This window comes from Magnolia sinica, chromosome 15, assembly GCF_029962835.1.
Source record: "Magnolia sinica isolate HGM2019 chromosome 15, MsV1, whole genome shotgun sequence".
Taxonomy (NCBI): Eukaryota; Viridiplantae; Streptophyta; class Magnoliopsida; order Magnoliales; family Magnoliaceae; genus Magnolia; species Magnolia sinica.
The window spans coordinates 43,261,285-43,288,674 of record NC_080587.1 but is presented as its reverse complement, the minus strand read 5'-3'; the positions used below and the strand labels follow the sequence as shown (position 1 = coordinate 43,288,674).

At 38.4% G+C, this 27,390-nt stretch overlaps 1 protein-coding gene across 4 annotated transcripts in view; it reads left to right on the top strand.

The window, feature by feature from the left end:
• The window catches only part of LOC131227890 (homologous-pairing protein 2 homolog), a 70,321-nt gene that overhangs the window by 1,376 nt on the left and 41,555 nt on the right, over positions 1 to 27,390 (top strand). The gene's annotated exons all lie outside the window — the stretch shown is intronic.

Here is a 27,390-nt window from a genome sequence, read left to right as displayed (position 1 = left end):
TTTTCAATCAACATGCCTATATTTGTGTATTTTGCTAACTTTCTTATTCAGATTAAACTATGCATCTTTGCTCTGTAACTTGTTGACTTTATTAATTGAGTCTATACTTGTTGTAGGAAATCAGGAGTATGCAAATTGTACTCTCAATTACTTTACCTGGATTGATTTTCCCATTTTCCTATCAGAAGTTGAGGTTTATTTGGTCAATGTGTCTTCTGTATATTTTTTAAAATAGGAAGGGAGGTGCATCTTGAGGTTATGCAATATTCATATGTACATTCTGGCTTCTCTTCCAGGGTAGAATGGTTGTGTTGCAAAATCCTGCCATATAAGGGGCCTTTATAATCAATCTTCTACTTTATTTTTGATAGAGTAGAATGGCGTAACATGATTCATGCAGCCGACCCCAATTAATTGGGAATCTGGGATAAGGCTTAATGACGACGACTTTTTTACTTATTTTTGTAATATTTTCCTTAGTAGTTATTAGCACAGAGAATGGGGTTTTCTTCATACATGGGTTGTAGTTGTCTATGTTTATAATCTTCCCAATTAATGAAATGGGAATGAGTTACTGTTCTCCATTAACTGATTGTGGAATTTCACATGATATTGGAGTCCTTTCTATTGTTCCTAAGGATTATTCATGGATTCCTTGAGGGAGGATGGGGTTTTCTTCATACATGGGTTGTAGATTGTCTATGTTTATAATCTTCGCAATTAATGAAATGGGAATAAGTTATGTTCTCCGTCAACTGATTGTGGAATTTCACATGATATTGGAGTCCTTTCTATTGTTCCTGAGGATTATTCATGGATTCCTTGAGGTAGGATGAGTTTGAAATGGTGCAAATTGGAATCTCCTTCATTTTTAAGTTGTTGACTTAAGCTGGCATTTATCACATCTTCTATGCTCAAAACCCATTATAATTGCCATCAGAGCTGGAGTCCCTGTTGTTGTTGTGACGACTGACACATCACCAACCCCATCTGCCCACGACCACCTCCATTATCATCGGTTTGTCCCAGCAATTTCAGATCGACTTCATGAATCATGTTTTTTCGATCATCTTTGAGACAAGAATTCTCATGACGTTTGGAAAAAGTTCTACCAGCAGTTGCGCACCTTGCACTAAACCTACTCCTTTACCAGGCTTTGGACGGGCTGACCATTGACATCATATATTATCTAATTCATTTCCTTCAACAGCTCATCTATTAAAAATTTTCCTGCCGTTAGTAGGTAATATAGGCGTCACAAATCACATCCTTTAAAAAAAAAAAAAAATCCAAAATTGTTGTAAAGAAACCTTTAAAAAAAGTTGTAAAGAATGATTCCAATTCTAGCAAAGCAGGTAACAGGAAGCAAATTATTCTGTAATTTGGTGCACAAAAGCCATTTGAAAATGGAGAGAAATTCCAGTTCTTACTAGATAAATGTTTAAGTGTGAGTTATCATATTATATGTTTAAGTGTGAGTCATCAGTAAGGACATTTCTTCCGGGAGAAGATGGGCTGAAGATTGTAGACATGAAGAGTCACATGTATGCATTTTTTAAAAGGATAAATAGGAAGAATCATATTATATGATGCTTTAGAATCATCACTGCAATTCTCCATGTTTGTCAATGCAATACAACTAATGTAGGTTAACTTACTACCCTAAATGAGGAACAAAACATGAGAAGTGTCCATGAAGAATATCAGGACATTGTCACAGTTGATAAATCTTCCAATAACAGAGCTGTAAATGGTATCAATGTGTTTGCTTTTTGCCTTCACAGACAGCTACAGGCTTGGGTTATGAAAACTTACCAGCTGATATTGTGCATCAAGTGGATAGCCTTCTTTTTTACAATTAGCATATATAATATATCCTTGTCCATTCTGTTTGTTGCTTGTCCTGAATGGCAATGTTACATTTTTCTAGTCACTTAGTGCAGATACATAAGATTATGATGCACCCCTTTTCTGTAATTGATTATGTTCTTCATTATGTGAAACTTGAACATTGAAAGCTGGAGTTCAAAACATCCAGCAATTGAAAAAGATTATATAATGCTTCACTTCTTTATTAAAAAAAAAAAAGAACTTTCATTTATTGATAAACAGTATGATATTCTTTACAAATTCTAGAGTTGTTGCCATCATCATCGTAATCTAGGCCTTATACCAACTAATTGGGGTCAGCTACAAAATCATGTTCTGCCATCAGGATTCATGATAAAACTTGTGGCAAAAGTTTCATGCCTGTTGCCAACGTTAACACAACCCTCCTCTATCTGTGCTTGGCACTAGCAATGAGAGCACAACTCTCACCGTCATTATTTTACAAATTCTAGTGTGTCGTAATTGAGGTTTGTAATGAAGATGGAAATGAATCATTCACAAGAAAGCAATGCCAAATTTGACCAAAATTTCCCTCTGGAGGGTTTTGTTAATTGTGGGGTCAAACTACACATGCATGGCTGTGACATAGCACAAGCCATTAGTTACACATCTCATTGGAGAAAATTCTTGATTGAAAGAGAAAATCAAATATTCAAAACTTATGTGAGTGTCTGTGAATAGTGCAGTGTGTGCCATGTGTGTACTAATCAAGTTATCATAATGTAATCTTCTGTTGCTTTAAGCATCATAGATTGTTGATGTTGAATCCCGGCTGATGCAAGTCTTGCTAGCTGTTGAGTGTCAAGGTGGACTTACCAGCTATTGCAAGACTAAGCTGGGCTATAATTGTCTAGTTGTTGGACCAATAGTCCGACTTTACGAGGTGCTGCACCTGGGTGCAAACTTAAAAGTGGCTATGTGCCACTCACTTATGTACTAAGTGTGTCTGAGCTGTGGGAGGGCAGTCTGCTAAGTGTTAAGGTCTGATTGTTACAAGATGCCAAGTCTTGAAGTCATCAAGTTTTTTGGATGTTGGGCCTAGGAGACCATTTTTGTAATGCCCCGAATTTTCGCGGCCCGAGTACATACTCGTGCCCGAAAATTCTGGGTGTTAGTGAAACGAATGAATGAATACTTCATAATTACACACTTTTTTTTTTTTTTCCATATCACATTAATGAAGGTATCCATTCACAAGAAAAAAATCAACCATAATATAAATTTTATTCCATTTAAGCATAAAAGTTCAACCAATCATTTAATGCTCACTTAGGCAGGAGCTTATTACAAAATTCGCAGCATGAAACATAAATAACATTAAACTAAAATTTAAACATCAACGTCATTATCCCTCATTACTCAGAATAATCCTCCGTAAGGAGGTCATCACCCGTATCTTCAACCTGTACGTCACCTACATCATCTGTATGGTTGGAGAGGGTCAACACCCTTCTCATATTGATGGTTGTCCTTTAAGATTAAAAATAATTCAAGTGATTCATTATAATAACAATATAAGGGTTCCGATACACCTTGTGTTCCACCATTACGAGTGGTATCGATATGCGCAACCAATTTACATGAATGCGTGCCTAGTATAGTGTGTGCGGCTCATCAAACATAGTGACCACCACATTGTGGAATGTAATTCATACAAACCCCACTCGTTTTGCATCCCATAACTACGAAGATTTATTGGCGTGTCTGACACTATCGTTGATTTATGTGAACACCTCGAGATGATACAACTCATGGATTAGAAGAATTACGTTACACGATTTGTTCATGTAGTGACTAATTGTGACATCCAATCCCAGGAAAGTGTTATAACATGCGCCCACGAATTACTTACATCGATGTGTGCACCACTAATCAAATCTAAGGATTTATGCATCGACCAAGAGGGTTACTACCCAGAGTGCATTATGTCCATGATAAATACATACAAGTCACTATTTGTGAGACCTTTAACACATCACTTGCATTAATAGGGAAATAAGTCGAAGCACGAGAGTTTTGAAATTCTAAGACACATGCCCAACCCATAAAATAAGGGAGGTACCACAAGGCTAACCTAATAAAGGAGAAAAGTAGCAATAAGCTACTTCAATAAAAGAGAAGAGTAGCATTAGGCTAACTCAACAAAAATAATGAGAGATGAGCAAAAGCCAACTCAATATAGAGTGGAAACATGTCTCTCTCAAAATCGGCGAAGGGAAATGCTTGTATCCATCACTCCACATGAATCCATAAAAGTCCAACGGTGTTTTCATGGACTAATTAATATGGAATTACAATAAAATAAACCCCAACAGTGTAGAAAATAGTCCATACACTTCAAAGTGAATCAATAGGCACAACAATGCGATTTCGGGTTAAACGGGTCACCCGATAAATCCAAATTATTCCAAAAGTGAGTCCTGCTGCCCTAAGGTTTAAAATATGAATTTTATATTAGATTAATATTAATAAAATCATTAAGTTTATTGACATAATTATCCCGTCCATTAGATGTGCAAACTACGCACTGTTCGGGACCCGAACGCGTTTAGTTTCACGATTTAAGACAGTTTTGTCATATAACCCATAAAATATGTCCAACATGATTAAAATCATACCTTAAACATAATTCCAACATGGACTAACAAATCATAATAATCCAGCAACTTATTAGTATGAAAATCATAGTAAAAATCAAAGTATACATAATTTTAACGCGAAAATAAGAGAACTATGTATAAATTTAACTTAAATTAGTGTAAGCTTAAAGGAATCCCTCGCCTTATCCTTAGATGCAAACCATATGTAGATCTTGATGTAGGAGAGCTTCTACATGAACCACGACGTTGCTCGAGCAAAAGGGAGACACCACACGTGCAGGGAAGGAGGAAGATGATGGTTTAGGCATGCTTGAAGGAGGTGATGCCCACTCTCACTTACTCTCTCTTTACGTGAAGAGGGCTAATGTATTGGGCTTGAGGGCATGAACCATCAGAAGCTTTATGCGAATAGGATAGGATTATGAAATAGATACCTATACTTGGGTGAATTATCAAAGGAACTAGGAAGTTGAGGGACTAAAAACCCACTTTCAGGTCTCCCCTTGAAATTATTAAGATAGACGATGAATCTAGAGACCGTGGATCTAGGTACCTTGGGAGTAAATTTTCAAATCCCAAACAAACTTACCATGAATTAAAAAAGTTTGCTTAGAATGGAGTTCAAAACAAAGAAAAAATCGGAATTGGAGCTTCTCCAATTTTTCTAAATTTTTTTTGCCGTTTTGGTGAAAACTTTTTCACATTAGGAAACCCCAATGGTTTTAGTAGTTAGACGGATCATAAAATTTTGAAACTTTTTATGTAACTCAATCAGGTGCTCAGAAACCTAACTTTACAATTTTATCTTGCTTGGATCTGTACGAAATTCTAGAAAAAATAAACAGTGACAAAATTTTACGAAAATTGCTACTGGACAACAAGCCTTTTTGCACCTTACAGGGATGAAACACAGACCAAACTATGGAATCTTACTTCAAAAAATTTTCTGGAGTCTCAAGAATAAGTCTTGAATCTAAGTTTTAAATTTCAGATCATGAAGATACATGGTATAGAAATTAAAATTCTGGGAGTGAAAGGCTATCAAGATAAAACATTTTTAGGATTTTATATCTTTTCATATAAATGATAACACTAAAGCTTAGGTTCAACAAGGGATGGGCCATTTGGGCCTATCCTTTATAAAACCTAGGGTACTTTTATTGTGGAATGAAAAAAGTACATGATATTCCCCAAGGATTTAGAACAATCGGGACCACAAGCTTACGGAACCATATTCAAGCAATGTATAAGCGATTAGATCCAAATTCAAATCTTGAGGGTCGGCACTTGGAATTTTAGATTGATACTAATGAACTCGATACTCAAATTTGAGTAGAAGATATAAGTATCGAACCTGAAACTACTCAAACCACTCTTTCGTGATGCCGATACCATATGAATCACATCTTTGTCTTAACCTGGGATATTTATGTATACTCCTAAAATGTTTGTGGGTGTGTTTTCTCTGTGTTAGATGACAAGAGTGAGATAGACGTGTAGGCAACCTTAGGGTGTCAAAATTGCATCACCTAGAATCTAGCGAGAGCCAGGTTATGGTATCCCCAACATCATCTATCCGTTAAACTTCCCATTAAATCTTTTGCCATTAAGAAAATTTCGGGGATGAAATTATTTTTAAGGGGGGTGGATTGTAACATCCCATATGTTGCCATTTTAGCCTAGGTTCATCCTGGTGTTTGATATATGTATCTTCCCTTAATTAATGATAATTATAACTTATTTGGTGGATAACTCTTTAACTGTAATGATTTAGATACGAGTTCTTTTGTAAAAATTGCTTAGAAACGCGCCTATAACCATGCAGAATCATTAGATTTCTCAAAACTCACAGATTAGAAATAATTACGAAAATGCCATTAACCTAGACCATTGATTTCTAGATCACATGGTTCTCATGATCCATTTGATATGAAATTTTGTCTCATGTCTATCTATCATAAATTGGCTATACATGTCGAATTTCAGCCCTTATATCATAGTATAAGTGGTCCAGTTGACAAATCAATCCCTTTAACCTTTGATTTTGGTGTCCATCAAGTGAAGAAAGTTCGTAGGTAGTTGTAGTAAGATATTTCCCTTCATATGAACGACTTAGATTACCCATTATATGGACCAAGTGTGAAATGTGAGAATCCCACCTTGGTGGGCTTTTCCTTAGGCGCGAAGTTATAGCCGTTTTAGGCTTACCAACTCTTTCTAAATCTGGACCTTCTGATTTACCCACTTCCTGCCGTCCATCGCAACTTAAATTTGGACTACACGTTGCCCTCATATGACTACGAGATCATACAAAATTTAAACCCCGTGTGTTGAATGATTGATATTGCTGACATGGCATGCTGCCTCCACATGGCAAGCCTTGAGTGGGGACAAGCTGGTGCTTGAAACTGTCAACGCCATGCATATTGGCTGGTGCTAGGTGAAGCTTGTCTTGATTTGTTTTGTCATTGGGTGGACCCATGCTAGGTGTAGAGATAAGGGTTAGTTGTGTAGAGATAATAAGGCATTGCTGAGTTGATATATTGAGGATTTGATTAGATTTGGATTCTAATAAGATTAGCATGTATGTTAGTGTTCATACTTATCATATCATGTATATATGCCCCACTAGTTATTTATGCAAATATAACATAACATCTTCTCCACAAAATTCTCATTCTCTTGTATTAGTTTTGTCACTAGGTGTTTTAAGAGCAGCATTAGGTGCAATTAATCTCATTGCCACAAGTCTATAGATTCCCCCATGCATACCTTTGGAGCTAGTGAGAGCCCTTGCGCTGCTTCCATTCTACATGCGGTGCAAGTAGTATATGCTCTAAATGACCTTTGCCCTTTTCACTATATAACGAGTGTCGATCTCTTTTGAAATTTCTTTTTGACTTGTTTTATTAGTGTTCTGATGACACTTTTTAAGGTAGTTAATAACCTGTCGGCTCCTGCCCTGGCACCAACGCCACCTTCCAGGTTGAGCAGATGATGCTAGATGCGTTCGGGTGTGGCCAATCAAGTGGCAACTATTATGGTTGGCACTAGTGGGCGGAGACCTACTTTAAGTCTAGCAATAATCCAACTAAGGCCTCCTTAGTAAGCCAATGCCTCAAGAAGTCCAATCCAAACTAGAGCAGTCCTATGCTATCACATCTAGGACTGCTACTTTTGTAGCACCTAGTTTGTGATGCCTCTCTTCTTTGGCAGACCTCAAACGCCATCTACTAGTGCTGGTAGTCGGGGTACAATGCCTCCTGTGACGCCTGGTGTTTGTGCTGGTCCTTTCTAGAGTGTGTACCCAGTTATTTTAGAATCTTTGTCTTCATTGTTTGCACCTTGGTGTTAGTGACATGGTTGTATGGTAAATAGCTAAAGGCTAATTCTCCCAACTTGATGAAAAAGAGTTGTGGTGTGAGCTAGGTATAATAGTCGTAGAAACAACCATAAAAGTCATGGTAACGGTAGGCCGCAAACCCTAAGGTAGTTTATCTGGCCAGATGGTTCTCCTACCTTTGGTTTGCATTGCCACAACTTTGGCACAGTACATCTCAGGAACATACATTGCTTCCCTCTGGGTTCTTACATGTCTTTCAAATGCTTGCTCTCTCCCCTAAGTCGTGGCAATGGAGGATCATTGTAGAGAGAAATTACACTGTGTGACTACAATGGTGGAAAAGGCCACACTTGACGATGTAGAGATTGATGATATAAAGAAGGGTTAGGACCCTATTTGATGTAAGACGATTGAAACTAACCTAGGATGCCAGATGTGAGATCAATTATGCATTAATTTCAACATTCAAATTAATTTCAACATTCAACATGTAAACCAAATATATTCCCATAATAGATTCAAAAAATTCAGATTTGTACCACAAATGGTGGCTATCGCATATGAGGTGCATGAAAATATAAAATATTATAAGTGGCCCACTTGGAAGTGGGGACTTCCAATCTATCATGGGCAGTGCAACAACCACGTGAGAAAACAATGACGCCAATAAAATCGGGTTTGGGGAAGGGATTTATTAAAAAAATAAAATTAGATTTTCATTAGGGTTTTAGAGTTTAGGGATTGTGATTTGGGGTTTTTTTTTGGAAATTAGGAATATAAGGATTATGGGATGTAGGGATTATGTAGGGTTTGGAGGGGAATCAAGGAGGGAAGGTACCAAAAGGGGGCCCACACGTGGCAACCCGTATAGACACACATGCGTGCGGGTCTACGTATGGATGGGTAGGGGAAAAGAGAAAGGAGGTGGATTAGGTTGGGTTTTGATGGGTTTAAAAGAGATGTAAGGGAAGGAGAAGAAGAAAAAGAGAAGAAGTGGAGTACCCAGTTGGAGAAGAGAATGAGGAAGAAAAAACCTTGGAGGAATCAACCACCAAATAAGCTTTTACCGTGCCACAATTCGATTGGAAGGGAGGGTTTCTCACAAACCCTAAAACAAAGAGGAAAAATACCCTTTCAAAACAAGAAAGATTTTTTTTTTTTTTTCCCTTTTCTTAAGCTCCAATTAGGGTTCAACGTCCCCCCCCCCCTTCTTTTATATTAAAACTTAAAAAAAAAAAAAAATACAAATATGCCACTCAATTAAGTGACATGGCCCATCATCCAAAATAAGCAAACTAAGACACTTACCATCAATCTTAACCGTCAAATAAATCGTAAAAATAACATAAAAACATAAATAAAACAAGATCAGGGTCCAAGAGGCCCAGATATGAAAGATCTCAGATCTGGTGGTCTGATTGATAAGATTCAAAAGTTGAATCGAGATGAAAAAAAATCCTGTCTCCTAAGTAGCCCACATGCATCATTCCTATGTGGGGTCTTTCTAATGCATGTCCAATGCATGTGGGGTCTTCAAAGTGGCCCAGTGGGCCTCATTTAGAACTCGTCTCCCCTCCACAAAGAGAGTTGCATTGATGTGGGTGGTTGCCTGTCTCTGGTACACCCGAGTAGGTCCTTTGATGTCCCCATCAACTCTCCTCGACTGAGAAGAATTCGCCACTGGCGAAATAAAGTTGTGGTAATGCTCAAGGAGGTTGGGATCCATGCGCTGGAACTCTGCCTCTGTAATCCAGGTGTTGTCTAACTTTGTCCTGCTTTTCCACTTTACGAGGTATTTCTAATATCCTCCATGGCGGGTAGAGACCGCTTGATGGTCCAGAACATCCTTGATCTCTTCTTTCCGTCGAGGTAGTGATTGAAGAGAAGGCAATGGGTGGGAATTAGGGTCTAGTAAAGCCCATGGACTGGGGTCAGGGACACCATCATCTGGGGTAGGAGAAAGGTCTGCAGGAGGGCTAGAAGATAGAGGTGTGGGTTCATCACAAGGCACAAGGTCCTCCACGTTGAATGTTGCGCTAATGACCATGTCGAATCGAAGATCCACCACATACACGTTAGGGCCTACTCTTATCAAAATTTTATATGGACCTGCACTAAGGGCATGCAATTTCCTCACGGTTCCTTGTGGGAATCGTTCAGGCCTAATGCAGACCATGACGTAGTCATTGACCTGAAACTCCTTAAACCTACTATGTGAATTTGCAGAGATTTTATAATGTTGATTACTAGCATTAATGCACCTCTTGATCTCACTATGCAAGTCATGAATATGCCGTGCAAATGCTTCTACCCTTCCACAATTCGATTGGAAGGGAATGTTTCTCACTATCCCTAAAACAAAGAGGAAAAACATCCTTTCAACATAAGAAAGATTTTTTTTTTTCTCAAGCTCCAATTAGGGTTTGACGTTCCCCCCCTGCTTCTATATTAAAACTTTTAAAAAATACAAATATGCCACCTACTTAAGTGATATGGTCCATCATCCAAAATAAGCAAATTAAGACACTTACCATGGTGGTGGCCTCTGTCTCTGGCATTCCTGAGTAGGTCCTTTGATGCCCCCATCAACTCTCCCCGACTGAGAAGAATTCACCACTGGCAAAATAAAGCCGTGGTAACACTCAAGGAGGTCGGGATCAATGCATTGGAACTCTGCTTCTATAATTTAGGCGCTGTCTGACTCCAACCTGCTTTTCCACTTTACAAGGTATTTCTGATATCCTCCATGGCGGATAGAGACCGCTTGATGGTCCAGAACATCCTTGATTTCTTCTTTTTGTCTAGGTAGTGATGGAAGAGAAGGTAATGAGTGGGAAGTAGGGTCTGGTAAAGGCCATGGGTTGGGGTCGGGGTCGGGGTCAGGGACACCATCATTTGGGGTAAGAGAAAGGTTTGCAGGAGGGCTAGAACATAGAGGTGTGGGTCTGTCACAAGGCAGAAGGTCCTCCACGTTGAATGTTGCGCTAATGCCCATGTCAGATGGAAGATCCAGCACATACGCATTAGGGCCTACTCTTGTCAAAATTTTATATGGACTTGCATTGAGGGCATGCAATTTCCCCACAGTTCCTTGTGGGAATTGTTCGGGCCTAATGTAGACCATGATGTAGTCACCTACCTAAACTTCCTTAAACCTAAGATGTGAATCTGCAGAGATTTTTAATGTTGATTACTAGCATTAATCCGCCTCTTGATCTCACTATGCAAGTCATGAATATGTCGTGCAAATGCTTATGCGGACTCAGATGGCCTATGTGAGACTCAAATGGACTCATTCCTATGGACCTATTGATGGAATTGTTGTATGCAAACTTGACTACGAGCAAAACTGCATCCCAGGTCGTAATATGGTCTCCCACCCCACCAGACATCATAGCAGATTCCTTAAGCTTCGATTGACAACATCCGTTTGACCATTAGTCTGAGGATGGTATGCATAAGAGAATTGCAACTTAGTTCCCCATCATGTGCCATAGAGTTTTCAAAAAAAAAAAAAAAAAACTCATAAACCACACATCTCAATTAGATACAATGGTCTTCGGTAAACCATGTAGACGAACTACCTCCCCAAAGAATATCTTAGCCATGTTAGTGACATTAGGCATTTCATAACATGGAAAGAAGTGAGCCATTTTCGAAAAATTGTCCACAACTACAAACATGGAATCGTGCTTTTTAATCGTCTTGAGGAGCCTAAGCACGAAATCCATGCTAATATCAACCCATGGGGTGTGGGGGAATGACAAAGGTGTATATAAACTGGTGTTCTGCTTCTTCTGCTTTGCCAGCTAACAAGTCCTACATTGCTCTATAATGTTAGCCATGTCTTGCTTAAGACTTGGCTAATAAAAATGCTCCTCTATAAGGGAAATAGTCTTGTCATGCCCAAAATGACTAGCTATCCCTCCGGTATGAAGCTCTTAGACAAGAAAGTCACAATGGGACGTACGGGGTGTACACAATCCATCGCCTCTAAACAAAAACTCACTGACCTGGACCAAACTCACTACTACCCCCAGACTGACTATCTATAACAATGATGTGTATACTTCTCCAAAATCTAGGCGATTAGGATAATCTTCCTTTAATCGTTCAAACTTAGTGACTTTGACATTCATGGATTAGAGTAACGCAACCCTATGACCAAGGTGTTCTGTATCCATTATGATATGCCCGTAAAGGCCGATACGTATAGGTAACGGCCATGACTGCTATGTGATATGGGGGTGAAACGGGGCAGTTGGTTTTTTAGGACTGTATTGGCCGTTACGGTGGCCGTAAAGGCTGTTACGTGGCATAAAGGCCGTTACCCCCATAACGATCGAAAAACGACTACCCCCCCCTATTTATTTATTTATTTGTAACTTTTCTCATTCTAAAAACTCCTAGATCATTGTACAATAGATTTCGACCACTCTTACTATAGTTTTTAATATTAAAATCATAGATTGAAGTGATTTGAACAAATAGAAGCTCCGATGGCCTTTTTTTTTTTTTCAAAAAATTGAAAAAGTAGTATTTATGCCTTTTTTATTATTTATAGTTTTAATGGTTGATTGTGATGTGTAAACATTAGATACATATAATCATGTTCACAAATTCATTAGATAGGCTTATACAACTCTCACCAAAGAGTGGACCGTTACACTACCATAAACATGTTCAAAACAAAAAATAAATGCATATTTGGAATATTTACATTATTCTTGATTTTGTAAATATTTTTTTCAAAATTTTTGAGTAAAAGAAAATTTTCAACCATTATGGTGGTCGTAATAGTCGTTACACCCCTGTATCGGTAATGGTGGTAACCGTTACGGCCACCGTTACCGATACGGAATACCTTGCCTACGACTCAATTCATCGACAGGTTTATTCTTTACCCTGCCCTTGTGCTTCAACACAAAAGTGTACTCTTGAAGAAATTGGACCTACTTGGCATGCCTCGGGTTCAACTTCTTTTGTAAGTTGAGATAACGCAAAGCCTCATAGTTAGAGAATAAGACGAACTCCTGCGGCAATAAATAATGTCGCCAATGACGCAAAGACTGCACTACCACATAAAATTCTTTGTCATAGGTAGAATACTTTTGTCTCGTTTCATTCAGCCTCTCGCTAAAGAAAGTGATAGGGTGCCCTTCTTGACTAAGCACTCCACGTATACTTACACCAGATGCATCACAAGAAACCTCAAAAGCCTTGGAAAAATTTGAAAGTCGCATGGCAGGAGCTTCAATCATCTTGACTCTGATCTCCTTAAATGCCCTATAGGTTTCTTTAGTCCATTGGAACTCTCATTTTTTAATGCAATCGGTAACGGGAGCAATGATGGAACTAAACTGATGAGGACATCACATCATGTACACTTTTGTGTATGAATTAGAGAAGCAGGCGGGCCGCCTCAATTTCTCTTTAGCTAGGTGAGTATCCATGTTGAAGACCCCATGTGCATTTGCAAAGATTTGGAAGACCCCACACTGGGAAGATGCACATGAGTTGATTTAGGGAGTGATTTGGACCGTTGGATTTGAGGGATTTTCTCAATGGTGGATTTTCTATCCAAAAAAAACAAAGTTCCTTTGCTGCTTCTTCTTCATGTGATGTGAAGATTTGTTCTGTGCGATTTGGAATGAAGATCGGTGCGATGCCTATCTTCAATCACGAGAGTGCGAGGCTTCTAGGTATCCATCTTTGAGTTTTCCTTCTTCGTGCAAGGTATTTTGTTGAAATCTCCTTAGTTTTTCATCCAAAACCTCTTGCAACACCTCCCTTTATTCTTCATCATCTTTTTCCTCAAAACCTTTAAGTTACAGACCAAACACTAGCCGACCGGACCCCACACGTGTGACCGTACGGCCACACGTGCGGGCCCACGGGCTGGTCCGTTTGACCACTTCTCTAGTCCCCCTTGCCTCTTTGAACAATTCCTCCAAAACCCTATCTTCCCTTGTCCAAAACCCTAACCCTAACCCTAAAATCTCAAATCTTTCAATGTCCTCAAATTCCCAAACCCTAGATCTTCATATCCTACAATTAACCTAAAATCCCTGACTTCTATATATCCAAAACCTTAATTCCCATCTCCTAATATGTAAATCCTTTAATCCCTTTATTCAATTCCCTGCTTTAACCTTAATTTCATCATTTTCCCCAAACTTTCCTAACCCTAGCTTTGCCCGCATCCAAATCTAGTAAATCTTAGGTAGCATTAGACCTTGTCCTTTAAAATAGGCCTAACCCTATGCTATTTGGATGTTTCTATATCCATTAGATCCCAGTTTCTCATGTTTAATAGTCTTGTAAGGTGATGCTTGACAACTAGGCTTAAACTATGCGTGATTTCATTTTAGAATCTTGATATTTGTGATGATGGTAGTAAAATTTATAGTTTTCATTAATTAATTTAAATTTGTTGATTGGTTTCTCACATTATTTGAGTTCTTGCATTGTTCCTACATCATAAACCCTCTAATGAACCGCCTATAAAAGATGGCTAAGCCGTGAAAGCTACGCACTTCATGAATATTACGCAGCTTAACCAACTGACTATGGCCTTGACTTTCTTAGGATCTGCAGACACACCCTTAGATGACACGATAAAATCTAAGAAGATGACACTACTAGACAAAAATGAACACTTTTTAAGGTTGGCATATAACTTCTCCATACTAAGGATCCCACACACTTGCCTCAAATGGTGGAGATGTTGTTCCTTAGTCATGCTATAAATAAGGATGTCGTCAAAGTACACGACTAGGAACTTCCCTGTTAAGGGTCTCAACACCTGGGTCATTACCCACATAAATGTACTTGGGGCATTGGTCAGCCCAAAAGGCATGATTAGCTGCTTGTACCCGCTTGTACAACCCATCCTTTGTTTTGAAGGCAAATTTCCATCCATTGCCTAGGCAAATACGGATATGATGATACCCACTCTGAAGGTCTATTTCGGAGAAAATGTGGCATTTTCCATCATATCCAACATATCGTCAAGACGCGGTATAGGAAATCGGTACTTAATGGTAATCTTGTTGATGGCTCTGCTATCCACACACACACGCCATGTGGCATCCTTCTTGGGCGTTAGAAGGGCGGGCACAACAATGGACTCGTGCTCTCATGAATGAACCCTTTCTTAAGAAGCTCATCAACTGGCTTCTTTAGTTCTGCATGCTTCGTGGGGTTCATTCTATAATATGAGGGAGGTTTATGAGAATCGACTTGGGGACAAGATCAATGGCATGCTGGATGTCCCTCATAGGTGGTAGCTCATCCGGGAGGTCTTCAGGAAAGACATCACTGAACTCCTCCATCATTGAAATCACCTCACTGGGCAACTCTACACTAACCTGGGGTGTAGCCTCTCTAGTCACGCGGGCATACACCTTTGAATCCTCCATAGTCTTTCTTTCAAATTCTTTTGCATTAATGATGTGAAAAGACTTAGGCTTGGACTTCCTCGAAGTTCTGGGATCACCCTTCTTGGTGGTCTCCTTCTTTTCCGGTGTGCTCTTGGGTGGAAGAGGACTCAATCTAATTTTCTTGCCCTCAAACATGAATGTACAAGTATTTGAGCGACCGAATATTGTAACATCCAAGTCAAATAACCAGGGCCTACCCAAGATAATGTGACCGACATCCATGGGAACCACATCGTACCACAACGAATCCTTATATGACTCAAACTAGATGGGGATACAACATCGCTGTGAGACCGGAATGAAGGACTCATCAACCCACGACACTCTGTAGGGCTGAGGGTCAGACTCAACTTTTAAGCCCAGTCGACCCACAGTGCTGGTAGAGACTATGTTGGCACGACTACCACTGTCCACGATCACTTTACAATTGTTTTCTCCATATTTGGTATAAGTGTAAAAGATCGTGTTCCTACGCTAATCATCTTCTTTAGTTCGGGCAAAGGCTCATCTGACTACTGCGAGAGTGTGGGTCTCCTGCTCATCAAACTCCTCATCACTAGCACGAATCTCAGGCTTATGTTCCTCTACATCGCAATTGCCCTCGGCATCCTCATCTGCCTCATCTATCATAAGAGCTTTACCTCTTTCTTTGTTTGGGCATTCCTTTCCGAGGTGACCGTAACCATTGCAACAAAAACACTGCATGTGCTCACTTCCCTTCGAACTAGTGCTGACTAGACCCTTACCTTTAACATCTCTGTTATAGGTGGGAGCACTAGTTGGAGCTTTAGTCTGGCTCACAAGGTTAGGTTTGGCTCCCTGAGGAACAACCCTGCCATTAGAATCATGAGATCCAAACCACTTCATGTTTGGTTGCACTAAGTATCGTTCAAGCTCCTTTACCCTAAGGTAGGCCTCCTCTAGTGTACCAACATCATGAGGGATGAGCTCACGCCTAATCTCAAGGCGCATGCCCGTTCAAAAACGAGACAGGGTCACACCATGGGACTTGTCAACATCACATCGCATCATGTACTCTCCACTCTCGATGTAATCCAATGCAGGTATTGATCCTTGTCTCAAGGACTGCTACTGATCCAAAAGGCGATCATGGTAGAAGAGTGGGATGTGTTTTTCTATAAGTTCTTTCATCTCAACCCATGATGTAATGGGTTCATCCCCACGCCGCTTTGCCTTCTGCTCTGTATTGGTCCAGAATATCTTGGCTTGACCCATCAACTTCATCTTAGCGGACCTCGCTTGACGACGATCTGAGCTGTCATGCCACTTGAGGAAGTGATCCATGTCAGCTAGCCAATCAAGGAAATGTTTCAGGTTTAAGCGACCATCAAAATTGGGAGCATCAACTTTGACACTCTTCATAACTTGTTCCTCAGGGTCGCAATGATCCCGCAACTCTACATGACCTACTCATTAACCAAAGTTCCTATTACGACCCCTAATGGGTTCTACTGGGATTGGATCCTGTTCAATTGGGTCCTCATCCACTGACTCTCCTGCCTGTGATTGGTGACTTCCTCTGTGATAGGGGAGCTGTGAGAGGTAGCCACTAGTTGCGTGATACGTTGGTTGTTGGTAGTCAATTGTGTGACATTGGTTCTATTGTGTGTCTCAATGGTCGTTAGACGGCGGTAATATTTTTGAGAGCCTTGGCAATCTGATCTGGGTTCATTGTGGGGAATAGACTGAAACCACAACCTGTTCGCGTTTGCATACAATAAACGACCGTAATGAAAGGCAACCTAGTTGTATGTGTACTATATGATGAATGTGATGCAAAATTCAAATTTGATGATGCTCAATGTGATACTATATGATGCACCCGTACTTTATATATGGTGACCCTAAGTACCTTAAACCTATGGACAATACTAGAATGATTCTAATAAGGTCAAAACTGAAAATTCAGCAACTAGGTGTCTTAAAGTCACTAAGTTTGAAAATTCCAGCAATATTATAACTTTTAAAATATTCAAGTAAAAAATTCAGCAAGCTATATGCGATTTATATGCTCTACTGTTGGTTTAGGAATTTCGTCAAACACCTACCATACGCTAGACTTAGGCTTTGATACCAAATTTGATGTAGGACGATTGAAACTAACCTATGATGTAAGATGTGAGATCAATTATGTATTAATTTCATCATTCAACATGTAAACCAAACATATCCACATAACAGATTTAGAAAATTTAAATTTATAACACAAAGGGCCTATGTTATCACATACGCGGTAGCAGTAACGGTGGGTGTAACGGTCCCCACCATTACCGATACGGATACGCCCTGTATCGGCCGATATGGGGGTGTAACGGCCAATACGGGGCTTGTAACGGTTGGTTTTTTTTTTTTTTTTTTTTTTTTTTTGGGTCAGAAAAATTTAGAAAAATACCCAAAAAATTCGGAATATTCTAAATATTCTAAATATGCATTCATTTATAATTTTGAACATGTTTATGGTGGTTTAACAGTCCACTCTTTGGTGAGAAGTTGTATCGGGCTGTTTGATGAATTTATGAACTTGACAACTTGGAATTAACTACAAAACTCATGTATTTAAATTTCTGACTATCTAACATCAATGATAGATATATTAGAATGAATTTAATATCAAAATATCTTACATGTGTAGTTGTGTAGGTGTTTGCAATTATTTTTCATAATTTATTCTATATTATTATTAAGTTATTAACATACCTGAGGTCTTCAGAGTCCAGACTTGCAGAAATTACAATGTTCATTCTATTTTAAAGTCTTCAACAAATTAGAGACTTCTCCTATCCTGTGATTCCTGTCCTGTCATCCTTAAGTCAAGAATACAAAAAAAATAAAAATTAGTAGTATCTGATATTCTCACCCGCAACTTGATTAAGGATTACTTGATTAGTTGTCAGGGGAGTTATTTTTAGTACAAGTTCAGCAATGTGTGGGTAATGGACTAATGGGCATATAACAATACTTAATAAAAATCACAAATCATCACTCAATCACTCGCACCGTGACTCACCAACAAAATGAAAATCTACTTTGTTGTGGTTGCTCGACCTCTACCTCCACGTCATCGTCATCATCAGGCTGCGACTGTGGAATAGGTGTTGCGTATTCATAATATCCAGTGCCAGAGGGAAAGACCAGGTCAATGAAACTAGAGGATGACTAATCCTGACTAGGCAACGACTCTGACCCCGAGTAAGGATATCCACCAGTGCCTGACGAGTAGCTATACTGGTGCCCGTACTGAGGCTGTTGGGATTGGGAATCCTGAGATTGAGAAGGATCTGGATATCTATAATCATATGGATATGGATAAGGAGGACTACTCCAACATGAAAGTGATGAAACAGGCTTGTTATAACCATAATCCCATTGGCCATAAGAATATCCATCATAATGCCTGGGACCATGGGTCTGCTGATGTTCCTGACCTCCCGGTGCACCACTAGACCTAGCCTTCTCCTGTTAGCTGTATCATGGCTTAGTACACTCATAATTCCGACCTCGTGTACCTCCTTGTCGATGTTCATCGGCCTCGCAATCTGTTGACGGTTATATGGCGTGCCAAGCAACGCCAGAAGTGTCAGCATCAGGGGCGTCATCACCATCACCAGCATCATCATCTGACTCGGTCTCGCTACTACTACTACTCCTCGTACTCTTCCATTGAACTTGAGCCGGACTTCGCATGAAAGTTGCCCCTCTTTTTGGTTCCAACACAGTTGCACAACTCTCTTGCCACGCCGTGCATATTATTGGTCATCAATTTCCAATTCTTCACTATCTTGTTCAATTTGTTTTTCCCTTGCTTCCAACCAAGGTAGAAGCGGGTCGTTCTCATCATAAATATTGTCCAAGTTTATTGGACAATAGTCCATGGTGCCTGTAATGCTCCTATGATGTCGTCATATTCTTAGCCTCATGTTGTAGTGTATATAGACAAGTCTATCAAACGTCCTAGTTTGCAATCTATTCCTATTCTTTGAATGAATAAGTGCAAAACAACTCCAATTCCTTTCACAGCTAGAAGAAGATGTTGTCTGGCTCAAAACTTTTACTACAATTTTTGGGAAAGCCTTCGTACTCTTCGAAATTCATCCACCATTCAGCCGGTTGTAACCTAGATACTGCATGATATGCAAGAGCATCTTCAAAGCTATCCCAGCGATTTCCAAACGTATCTAATTCATTCAATGCTTTTATTTGCATATCTAAGTCAGGCTCTAATATCTTTATCACGTTCTTTAGCCCAACACGAACTTCGTTATCTGCAACAAATGATTGGGCATATCTGTACCTAGGGTTTAGGTAGTTACCTGCTGCATGAAGATCATGATGGAGTTGTGTTGTCCATCTCTTGTCGATCATCTTCCAATAAGACTCCCAGCTTGTACAATCATGTTAAATTGCCAACTTCGCCTTATCCATAACATCGTAGAAAAAGCCTATGGTAGGTGCTTCGCCGGTTTCAACAAGACGGAGTACCCTCATTAGTGGCTGCATCACCGTTAGGATCCTCTGGACCTTCTTCCAATATTTATTGTCCCGTATGGTGTTCACAACTTCAAACGGTGTCCCCGATGTCTTCTTCCCATGTTTTGTGTTGAGCCAATCTCGGGAAGCAAACATCTCACTCAACTCTCCCCTATGCTGTTATAAACTCTCTAAGGTTATAAAGTTTGTTGCGAATCTAGTTGCTGTAGGCCTCATCAACTCACGTCTTTTCGTGAACTTCCTCATTATTGCCACTACTTGATTATGGTTGTAAATAAATGTCATCACTTGTCTTGCCTTTTGGACCATTCCCTAATACTTCTTTAATATCTTCTAATATAAGATCAATACAATGGGTAGCATATGGTGATCAAAATATATGTGGTCTCTTTATCATCAACTTATGTCTTGCAGCCTTATATGATGCTTCGTTATCTGTCACAATCTGTACCACATTCTCTTCTCCAATCTCATCCACCACTTTGTCCATTATTCCGAAAATATAATTAGAATTTTTTGTTTCGGCTGAGGCATTAATTGACTTATGGTATACAGTTCCCAAGTAGCAGTAGACCATGAAGTTGATCATGCTGCGTCTGGTTGGGCTAGTCCAACTATCGCACATGATCGTGCATCCTCTGGCTTGCCATATAGGTTTAAAGGTAGCCACGAATACTTTTACATCCACATACACTGCATCTGTCCATTTCCCCTAATCTCCCTAGCCATGGGAGCTTTAATTCCTTCACCTGCTTCTGTTGCTACATCAATTACCACCTGCCAATATGGAGAATTGGCCACGTTAGGAGGTATGTTAGCATGTATAAATAACTTTGCTGCTGCCCTACCTAGCTTTTTAATAGAAGTTCTACTCCACATTTGTTTTATCTTCTTTTGTTTGGTTGATTCTTTCCTAAATAAGATTGGATCAATGGAGGGTCTCCTGGGCTCATTTACTTCTTCGTTTAAATGTATAGAGGGATCATGTGAAGATGCCTCTCGTCGGCTCCCAAACATGCATCGTACTCCACCCAACATACCCCCCCCCCCCCCCCCATATTACGTATTGACCCCCGTTGTGCCAAATATGCGCCGACGTTCTTCCTCTTCTTGAGCAAAACACAAGCTCTCTTAGCTATAGTTAATTCCTGATCTGAATCTTCTTCAGAATTAATAATATCTTCATTACGAACGCCCATATATTCATGACCAAACATCTCCTGCTGGGCTGCTTCTAAAATCTCATCTTTCTTCTTCTGTCCAGCATCATATTTACCCTTTGACTCATCTAAACTCGCTTGCGTTAAAAAACGTTATCTCTTTTGGTACACTAGTATATCCCACAACTTGTCCCTTTCGATGTGTCAAATGTTATTTGAGACGCGTAATTCCACCAGTTATTAATCTCTCACAATAGTTGCACTTCATTTGGTGTCTAGTACCACCTACCCTCTGACAATGTTGCCATCCATTTCCTCACTTGTTGGCCATACCCAGACGTTTCTTTAGGTAGATATGACCTATGTGAGTCTACTCGATTCTCTAAGTTTATATACAATTTTTACTTTTTTATAGGAGAACGAATTAATTAATTTAAATCTCGAAACCTAATGTAAATAGATTAATAACATAAAGGTTGAACTTTTGAATTCAATCAATAATGATGAATTTATGTTCTAAACCCTAAGAAGCTCCAAAACCCGTCCAAAATAAGAAAATATAAACATAAAGTCACTAATCCGAAAATAGGAAAAAATAGAAAAATATATAAAATCACTAGCATAATATGTTAAATGCACATTAATATGTTCTACTATGATTAACATATCATATTCAACCATTAAAATAGAAATTAAAAAAAAAATGATTTTTTGTAATTTTTAAAAATTGGCCGAAAATAGTCTGAAAATAGAAAAAATTCAAAAAAATATAAAATCACTGCCACAATCTGTTAAATACACATTAATATGTTCTACTATAATTAACACATTATATTCAACCATTAAAACAGAAATACATCGAAAAAAAATGATTTTTTGTAATTTTTTTAAATTGGCTGAAAATATTTTGAAAATAGAAAAAAAATATAAAATCACTACCATAATCTGTTAAATGAACATTAATATGTTCTACTATCATTAACACATTATATTCAACTATTAAAACAGAAATATATTCAAAAAAATGATTTTTCGTAATTTTTAAAAATTGGCCGAAAGTAGTCTAAAAATAGAAAAAAATATAAAATTACTACCATAATTTGTTAAATGAACATTAATATTTTTTACTATGATTAACACATCATATTCAATCATTAAAACAAAAATACATTGAAAAAATGATTTTTCGTATTTTTTAAAAATTGGCCGAAAATAGTGTGAAAATAGAAAAAAATATAAAAATATAAAATCACTAGTATAATCTGTTAAATGCACATTAATATGTTCTAATATAATTAACACAACATATTCAACCATTAAAACAACAATACATTGAAAGAACATGTATAAATACCCATTTTTGAAGATTTTTTGAAAAATGGCCCACGGAGCTTCGAATCAACAAAATCCTTAAAATAACTTGTTTTGATCCTCAATTTCAAACTAAGAGTGGTCGGAATTTGCAATAGAATGGTTTAGGAAAAATTTGGAAGATAAAAGTATAAAAAAATGTGAAAAATTGGAGCTTAAAAAGCAAAAAAAAAAAAAAAAAAAAAAAAAAAGGAAGAAAAAAAGAAGAAGCCGTTTTCTGACTGTTACAGGGCAATAACGGCCGTTATGCCCCATAATGGCTGTCATGGGTCGAAAAACCAGAGGGTGACAAGTAGACCTCGTAACGCGTAACTGTCACGGTTGTTATCGTTATGTATCGGCCGTTGCGGCAGATACGTAACCGTTTTTGCATACCTTGGTGGTGCACGAAAATATAAAATATTATGAGAGTGGCCCACTTGGAAGTGGGAACTTCCATTCTAGCGTGGGTAGTGCAATAATCACGTGAGAAAATAATAACGATAATAAAATCAGGTTTGGGAAAAGGATTTAGGGTTTTGGAGTTTAAGGATTGAGATTTAGGATTTTTTGTGAATTAGGGATCTAGGGATTAGGTAGGGTTTGGAGGGGAATCAAGGAGGGAAGTTACCAAAAGGGGCCCAACACGTGGCAGCCTGTACGGACGCACGTGCGTACATGTGCAATATGGACAGATAGGGGAAAAGAGAAAGGAAGTGGATTGGGTTGGGTTTTGATGGGTTTAGAAGAGATGTTAGGGAAGGAGAAGAAGAGAAAGAGAAGAAATGGAGTACCTTCTTGGAAAAGAGAATGAGGAAGAAAACGCCTTGGAGAAATCCATCACAAAGCAAGCTTATACCCTTCTACAATTCAATTGCAAGGGAAGGTTTCTCACAAACCCTAAAACGAAGAGGAAAAACACCCTTTCTACAGAAGAAAGACCCTTTTTTTTTTCTCAAGCTCCAATTAGGGTTCAATGCCCTCCCTCCCCCTTGCTTTTATATTAAAACTTTAAAAAAAGACAAATATGCCACTCAAGTGACATAGCCCATCATCCAAAATAAGCAAACTAAGATGCTTACAATCAATCTTAACTATCAAATAAATTCTAAAAATAACAAAAAACATAAATAAGACAAGATTAGGTTCTAAGGAGCCCAAAGATATTACAAATTTGGTAGTATGATGGCCTAATCGACAAGATCCAATGGTTGGATTGATATGAAAAAAAATCCTATAACGAAAACTGTATCACAAGTAGCCCACATGCATCATCCCTAAGTGGGGTCTTCCATGTGGGGTCTTCAAAGTGGCCCAATGGGACCCCACCTAGAACTCATCTCCCATCCACAAAGAGAGCTGCACTGATGTGGGTGGTTGCCCTTGTCTCTGGTACACCTGAGTAAGTCCTCTGATGTCCGCACCATTGTCAAAAAGGGTAGATCCTTCTTTAGTTTTCATTTCACTAATAGGAGATGGGTGAATGTTCCCTACATGTTGTACCACCAGTCTCTTCTTTTTTCACTTGGTGCACTCCTAAAGGGTCGTTACAACATGAAGAATGTCATAATGTGATCCCTAGTGAAGTGGGAATCTACAGTGGCTTCATGGAGAGCTAGGGTTGTCAACATATGAAGGGTGAGAAGGTGAATATGGATGGCTTCTATTGAAGCCAACTGAAAATTCGCGAGCTGGCCATTATCCCCTTCAATTTTAAGCTCTTTGTCAAAGAACCATGTCAAAGAAGACCTCATAGTGAGGAGATTTTCGGCCTTGAGGGTTGATATTGTATTTTTGGGGATACGTTGAGTTGATGGATGACGTTCCAAAGTGTTTCAGGCAAAAGTTGTGGGATGTGGGTATCTACAATATAGTTAGGGCAACTTGTCGATGGTTTCAGAGGGACACGGTTGTAGGCTGATTGATTTCTAAATTTTGGTGTTACCAAGCAACTCCTTACATTTTTCATTTGGGAGATGATATTGCTTTGGACTTGAAGCATATGGTGGGATTTCGTATAGTGAGTGGAATGGCAGGTAGCATGAGCAATTTGAGCATGGTTTTGATAACAGTTATGTATCGCCATATTGGCCAATACATAATTGTATCGGTCATCCCGTTATGCAATATGGAGTGAATTGGTCCATCATGTAAAAAATGGACCATATTGGTCCATATCAGCCGATACATGCCAATACACTTCATATCAACACCATTACAGTTACAGTTGTTACATGCTATACAACTATTACACCCCCATTTTGGAAATTTTACTTTTTAAAATTTCTCTCTTTTTTCCACTTCTTTCTTCATTTCTACCTTGAAGGAATTTTAAATACTAGTTTAAAACTAGATTTAGGGCTATTTTGAGCATTAAAATGCAAGTTTTGAGTGGGATTAGATGAACATCAAAGTGCAGTGGGCCATTTTGAGAAATATGGAAGAAAGAGTAAACCACCACCTTTTTCTTTTTTTTTTTTTCTTGTTGTATTTATATGTAGCAGGCCTTAATCCACCAAATCATGCTTGATTTGTGTTCAATTAGGACCTATTTGGTTGACTTTTATCAAGTCAAGCTAACGTTGCCCTACAGACAACATTCTTGCCAAATACTGGCTTGTTAAACCATTAGATACATGTTCAAAACACAAATGAAATGCATATACAATATCCTCCCTACTAAAGGAAAAAAAAAAAAAAAAAACAACAACTTTTTTTGAAATTCTTTTCAGCCTTTTCTTTTTAAAAAAATCTTATCGGCTAGGGGCCAATACTGATACTTAAAACCTTGAGCAAGAGAGACAGGGAACCCCAAGTGTTGGCTTGAGAGTACTGTCTCATGAATTGGATTGTCTCTAAGGTTGGCAATGCCCACATAAGCTAGGCAAAGTTAATACTTTGGTTAGGCCCAACTCGTATTCAAAATTCAGGCCAGAACAACCTCAGGCCTGCTCGTTGTCAAGCCCAACTGTTTCCACTGGGAAGGCAATGTCCACTTTACTAGGAGGGTTCACCATTTCTATCCACAAGACTAGTACTATGCATTGCCTTTGTCTAAGTGGAGTGCAAAGGTGGGAGAGAGCTTACTAAGATGGTGAGGGTACTATGCCACTAAACTTAGATCCTGCAGAGTTCTCAAACTTTTGCTAATTTACGGCCTATCTAGTCCTCTTCTTGACAAGGTGGCTTTGCCAAGTAGTTACCAAGTTGATAAGGTGCATTTGTTGATTTTTGTTACGATGGTAGCTAGTGTTCGCAGTATAGGTATCGATGCATGCATCATCCTCGGGATACAAAAACATATCAGTATTGCAAGGAAAAATCGCATATATCAGGGAATTTATTGTTATCCAAGGGAAACATTGGGAAATGGATTTTTTCAATGAAATGCTATGAGATGTTAAAAGATACATGACTTTTTTTTTTTGAAAGTTGTTAAAAGACACATGGTTACACACTTAGAACTCATATTATTACAAAATACAAATATTGTATAATAATTTCCATTGTATATGGTCCTAAACTATGCACTGTCTGGCAAAAGTGAGGCAATTATATCCAAAATGGGTTCATATCATTCAAATAAATATCCTACTACTAATTCAAACTAAACCATCCAAATCATGGGTCCCAAGTTAGTGTATAATGAAACAAAACGTATGGTTATTTAATTATCTGACTATTAGATTGGTGGACATTTATTAGATGGTTAAAAATAAAAATATATCCCGTACTTTAAGTTATAGTGCTCCTAGTTGCATCAGTTTACTTACTCTCTAATCAATCGACCTGAACTGTCCATTAAGTCCACTGCACATTTCATGGGCTACCATGCAAGAATCACACTAATCGGATGATCCAACCATCCTTGATTTGCCTTTTTTCTATAGCCATCAATTTTCCAATCCATGGAAGGATGGTTACAATTGCTCAAGAAATGTGATTCTTTAGAATCATTAACAATCCATGATGGGTCCTGTCAAACAGATGGATTAAATTGCTGATATGACATATTTTTGTGTGAATGGTACTAGCTATCCACATTAAATACGATTGATCAAATGGTCAACATTTGTCAGATTGGCATGATATTTACATGCTAGCCCATGTAATGTGCCTTGGAACAAATGGACAGTCTTGATCTATGGATTGAACTACCTAAGTGTAGCTTATATTTGCAAGCTAGCCAGTGTTCGATTAGGGCCTATTGATCGACTTTAAGCAGGTCTAGCTGACATTGCTTGACAGACAACATTTTACCAAAAATGGCCCATTACATCATCAAATGCTTGTCTTAAAAAAGAAAAGGATACATATTTGAGATCCTCACATTTTTGGATTTGTACTTGTACATATATATATATATATATATATATATATATATATATATATATATATTGGATTTTTCCAAAAAAGAAAGAGAAAAAAAAGTTGTTACAAGGTTGCATTGGCCAATATGGTCCATACTGTATCAGCTAGCTTGCTGGCCACTAGCTGATACCATTATGTAATACCTTGTAGACAATAGTTTCTTTCTTCCCTATTCAATATTAATGGGATATTAATTTACTTGATTCAACGATAACTCGATTGAATCGAAGTCCTATCTTATCTAATTGGATAATGGAGTAGTTAAAACATAATGGGATTTTGAACTTTCATTGGATTAGTTCCCTCGCATAGCACCAATGTAATGATCGCAGAGAATTCAAAAGATCTACCATGCCTTGGAGACAATGGTAAATCACTGAACTTTACAAATCACACAATTGCAATACAGGTAAGAAGATATTAAAAGCTTCCCAACCATCTGCTGTAATTGGAATCGACAATAGATCATGGTAAACTAAAAATATTCCTTCATTCAAACTCAAAATCAATGGAAGTTCAACATAAACTTGAATCAAAGTAAACTAAACATTAAGAATAACTACAAGCTTTATCCCTTAGCCTTATCTAAGGCCTAACAAGACTAATATTTTAGAAGAAAAACTAAAAATATCAACTAGAACCTGTGAAGAAATCGAAGTGGAAGAACGTTGTCGGCACTCCACCTAGGCCTTCTCTCCCTTTCCAAACCCCAAAAGATGATTTCG